This window comes from Coturnix japonica, chromosome 1, assembly GCF_001577835.2.
Source record: "Coturnix japonica isolate 7356 chromosome 1, Coturnix japonica 2.1, whole genome shotgun sequence".
Taxonomy (NCBI): Eukaryota; Metazoa; Chordata; class Aves; order Galliformes; family Phasianidae; genus Coturnix; species Coturnix japonica.
In genome coordinates, this window is record NC_029516.1 from 50593739 (window position 1) to 50599560 (window position 5822).

Below are 5822 nucleotides of genomic sequence, written 5' to 3' on the forward strand. Positions count from 1 at the left end.
CCAATTTATATAGTCCCTATTACTAGATCCTGGTAATTTTATTCTGAAGTAGTAATTGGTTTTGCTTTGAGGAAAGAAAGAAGTTTCTGGATATGCCCTGGAACACTTTCTGGGAATAATAATAATAATAATAATAATAATAATAATCTGTTTTTCTGAAATCTTAACTTTAAAAGATGTTACATTTTGCATATCCCAAGTTGAAAACATACATATGTAAAAACATACACAAGGAAAACCTTTCATTCTCCATGCCCTCAAAACCATTACAGTAGTATATGGAAACAGCTCTGAGCCACCTTTAGCTGAACGCTGCACCACAACAGGTGCCTTGACACTACAGGAAGGTGCATGGAGCCCAAGGCTGAGGATATTCCTGCAACTTTCCTAGCCCACCTTACAGTCCTAATCCCAAAAGAACTCTAAAATAAGTTCTAAAATAAGTTCTACAAGATTCCAACAGCTGAGAAAATACAATTTCTCACAACCAGTTCTCACTTTTAAACCAAGAAACACATTCCAAAGATTGAGGAAGCTCACTTAAGTACAGATTAATTTATTGTAACAATATCAAAAGTAGGGAAATCTCATGATGAATCTGCCTTTTTTTCTCCCCCCACGATAAACAAAGTGTCACAGACATCAGACGTCAGTAAGAAACTGTCTGGGAAGAGATAATTCAAAAGCGACTCCTATAAAAAAAGCAAGCAGCCGGGTGGTGTCTAGTCAGGGCACGATAAGTTAGGTAAAAAACAGACTGCAGAGAGCTGATACTACAGCATGGCTATGGTACGTGCGAATCTGAGCAAATACAACCAACAGCAATAATAATAATAATAATAATAATAATAATAATAATAATAATAATAATAAAGGGAAGTCCAGTATTTTAGAGAATGGCAAGAACAACAAGCACACAACAGACATGTTCAAGTTTGCTTGTGCTAATGTCCTTCAATTAAACTGAATGGTTCATCTCTAAAGAGCTGCTTAAGACATTTTCCTTCCTTGTTACAGTGTAGGTTAACCAGAAACTTGCTGATGCGTTCGTGGAGAGCTACCTCCATCTACATTTAGTATGTCTGTTGTCTCACAAGCGCTCTAAAAATCAAAGATTTGTTCAGTGCTGCTTTAATTTCCGTGGTATGAGGCTCTCTTGCAGAGACCAGTTTACAAAAAAAGCCTAACTGATGTTTTGGTTTTTTTTAAATGGGAAAAAAAAAAAAAAAAAAAGACTTTCCTGTATAAAAAATCTGTTCAGTGTGTCCTGGTTGGATTAACAGAACGGAGTCACAGTGTTCTACCTTACCGCAACTTGTAGGAATGCAGTGGTGTTGCCCCTGACTTACAAAAGCCAAAAAAAATCATGCTTTTCTTCTACAGGACTGTTTCCCAGGCAACCTTGGGAGTTAAGTCCCTAAATCAACAGCTGTACATCACAAGTTCATTCAGTCTTTACCAACCCCCCCCACTCCATTTCTATTATGAAAAAGCTGCATGAGTGGAAAGGCAGCCAAGACTTGCCTTTCATGCAAACAAATCATGCTTGGATGGGGAGGCAGGATAACCAACTTCATAGAATTTCAATTTTCATCTCATCTTTAGCCTCGAGAAAAGAAGGCTGAGAGGGGATTTGATCTAGATTTATAAATACTTGAGGTGTGGGGGCCATAGTGGTGAGGCTGGTCTCTTCAGTAGTGCGTGGGGATAGGACTAGGTGTAATGGGATGAAACTTCAGCACAGGAAGTTCCGCATGAATGTGTGCAAGAACTTCTTTACAGTGAGGGTGACGGAGCACTGGAACAGGCTGCCCAGGGGGGTGGTGGAGTCTCCTTCTCTGGAGATATTCAAGACCCGACTGGACGCCTACCTGTGCGACGTGGTGTAGGGAGCCTGATTTGGCAGGGGGGTTGGACTCGATGATCTCTAGAGGTACCTTCCAACCCCTACAATTCTGTGATTCTGTGATACCTGTTTTATTCACATGGAAATCTACTCAGTTAAATCACTCAGTGTCTGATTTTTATTCTTTTTTGCTTTGGAATTACTCTATTTACATCAGCTCTAGCTGCCCACAGATGAAAAAATATTTTTCTCGTATTTCAGCATTTTTCCTGTATTTCAGCATCTCCCTTTTGTATTAGAACAAAAGGACAAACTTTTCTGCTTCCCAAAGACACTAGGTACTAGCTAGCATTTGACACTTTGAATAGGTCAATTTCTTCTTTAAATATTAAGTACTGCCACCTCTACCTTTTCTGTGCAGGAGCACATCTACAGTGTACCAAATAAATTACTCAGCTCAGCTCAGCTCAGTGGATCTGTGAGAATATTGCATAGGTGCTGCCCTTTCTAAAGTGGCATTTGCAAAAGTAACATGTATCTGATAAGGCGCTGTTATCTCTGTTCGTTGTTGTCGTTGTTGTAGTACCTCCAGAAGGATACCGCAAAATGAGGTCTGTGCTCTCAGTCCAGCATCTCATCTACTTTTAAACATACAGGTTTTCATAAACTTCAGACACAGAGAAGTCAGTTCCTATGGCAGCTGGGTTACATCTAGATTATCAGGGCAGCTGGAAGTACATGCAGCCCAAATTAATATATCCGGCTTCTGCATCAACCCACCTTGTAGCCACCACCTCTACTCAGCCCTTCAAGTTACAGATATGTTCTGGTCTGGGACATGACGACCTCACAAGCCTCCACTAAAGGTTCATAGCATTCATGGGTCCTGCTGTGTGGCAGCAGAAAGACCACATGAGGCTCTGCCCTTGCATTCACAAAACCTGCGTAACTTAGTTAAAACAGTTGGGCTCCCTCGTTATCAGTGAGTTTGGCTTATATAGCAATTTCCTTTCAGCTCTCTCTGCACAGAGTACACAGTGATATCTTTCATATTGTCCCTAATCAAGATAAACTTGTTTTTACTGAGTGCTTCATTTTATTTTGTTTATCAGACATGAGGAAAATACTGTCAACGCTTTCACGTTTCACAAATGGAAAACATAACTTCCCACACTCTTAAGGCATTCTAAGCATTCCTTTTCTTGTCAAAACTAGACACAGCCAATTGCTAAAACTTGAAAAGGAGCACAAAAATATCTTTCCATGAGAACAATACCCTCCACTTGGCAAAGAAATTAGAACACTGTTCTCAGTAGTGATGAGCTTTGGAAAACCTGTCTGTGTACATGAGAGAGGAAAACCTTTTTCCTTTGATAACTATGCATACTCACAGACGCTTAGTGGACAGTTACATACATCTGGAATGATCAAATTTTCAGTATGCACGTGAGCTGGGTTGGAGGCTGGCTATGGTGCCCTTCTTTGATTTCAGTTGCTTACTTCCTCCGCTACAAAGCCCAATCTTCCACAAAAATAACTGAGAATACACGGCTCTGCTGCTGTTTCAGCACCTGCTCTTTTCACAGGCCTTGACCTAGAGAAAATCCAGCAATGGATCTGCCAGTCTTGCATTAATCCACCTCTCCAATCTATTCTCAGGAGGTTTTTTCTTAGGAGCTTCAGAGAGGACATGCAAGATGTTGATATGCTTGGCTTCCACAGAAACCAGTCCTAACCTGCACAAGGAAATTGCAGTTTAATTAAAATTTTTCAAAAAGTGATGCTATAAAATTAATGCTAACACTGTGGGAGGAAAGATATCATTTTACTCGAGACTGCCTTCTGTATTTACAAGTGAAGCAGGTAGGAACGCATTTAAGTTAAAGCAATATGCATGTACTTCAAGTGCTAAGGGTATGTATGGGGACAAAGCAATGGAAAATAAACACACAGCAGAAATCCTGACATCCAGCTACTCTGAGGACTCCACGGATAATATGCAAAATAATACAGAGTCTGGCATTACACTGGCTGGAGAAAGAGATAAATGACACTGTTGGTGGAATTTTTAATGAAAACCTTCTTCCAATCCCACTGAACCAATAGCAAACATCCCAATGCAAGTAGATTCTGGCTGCTAATGTGTACTTGACACCCCAACTCCATACTGCTCACACTGCTTTCCACCATATACAGGCAGCCCACAGTGCCCCCTGATTGGTACTGTCAAAACAAGCAGGAGGTCCTGACCACATTCCTGTGCTATCAATTATGATAAATCCATCCCTTCCACATTTTGGACAGGCTCTGTGTTTCTCTGGGATACACAACATTCCCCTGGGATGTTATAGTTTAAGTGCCAGGCTACCAGGAGGTGGAAAACAGAGTTGATTTCTGTCTCAAATGTAACAATTCTTAGAATGTCTGGTTTGAGAACATCCTTCAGATATTCCAGTGAGATCCATCAGGAAAGCATGTCTTAATTCTCAGTGCCAATGACAAAAGGGAAAAAGGACAGATTTTTAGTGCCCTCAATTAAGGAATCAGGCATTTCAGAAAATCAGTTTGTTAACTGTTAATTAGCAATTTTTGGCTAGTTTCCTCTTCAAAATTCACACCATATCTCTTGATACTGTAACACAAAATTTTGATCCCTTACCTTCATTACAGTCAGAAGCCATCTTCTGTTTATTTTCTTTCTAGCAAAAGGCAGTAGGAAGAAAGATTTTCAGCTTCGCCACACTATAAGCTCTTCAGAATACAATTCAATCTGCTAAGAGATCGGTGAGGAAATTCCACAGCAGTGATGCTGTCACACACAGGTTTAATTCTGCCCCCGTGTGTACAAACATTAAAATACACCACCTGTTCCATCGTCTCGGTTCTGAGCAACTTTTGAGCAAAAAGGATGCATTACTCTGTGATACCAATTAAATGACATCTACATCATGTTGCTACAGTTCACCTTTTTCACCAAAGAATGCACTGGCCACTTGCCTGTAGCCTGTACCAATAAACTGGGAAGAATGACAAGTGAAAAGAACAGGCAGTTTTCCACACAGTTTATATGATGGTCCTCTCAAGACTGGAAAAAATAAAAATGGGGACCTCCTTTGTCTTCTCAGCTTTACCATGCATGCCCTGCATGAGCTTCAGCAGCCATGGTTGATCGGTGCCTCAGTTCCCACTCAGAACTGTGCATTAAACCACCTCTCGCCCATGGGGATGTCTGCATCTGTAGAGATTTCCCCTGTGTCTCTCACCATCCATCTACACCCATAGGCAGATACTGGGCTCTGCCAGGTCAACTCAGGTCAACAGTGGGGCTGCAGGCTCTAGGGAATTGGGTAGGCCCTGCATCCCGCCAACCCTCCCAGCTAGGAGGGCAGAAGCGTGCAATGGCTCTGTGAGTAGTTTCCTGCCATGCCTTGGAACTCCAGTTTGCTGAGTCATGGTAGGGCAGCCTCAGGTCAACTGCCACTAACTCAAACAGGTGGAAACCAGCAGGGCAAACTTCAGGAGTGTGCTGACAGTCTCCACCAAGATAAGTGCCAGCAGCTGTACACAGGGGCAGGGCTTGCACAAGCACAGACCTGCTGGGCACAGCCACCCACAACCCCCCTTTTGAAAAAGAGCAAGATAAAAGAAAAGTCCATGGGTTGTGCTGTGGCATGCCCTGTGACTTTTGATTTCAACTGCTCTGCATATGACACAGCTTTCTCTCCAGGTTCATCCATGTTCCGCCCCAGGATGGCATCTTGGCTCCGGGTGTATCAGCGGGCACGTAGGTCGGCCATGGCGCCGTCGCGGCTGCCAACCAGCTGTGTTTGCTGCTTCTGGCCCGGCGTTAAATTAGTGATGGTGCTGCCTCCTGGTGGGGGAGGATGGGAGGAGGTTGCATGTGATGTTTGAGTTCTCACGTGCCCAGCAAATAAGGCTGCGGATTTATCCAGTTCAACACAAGCTAATTGTAAGC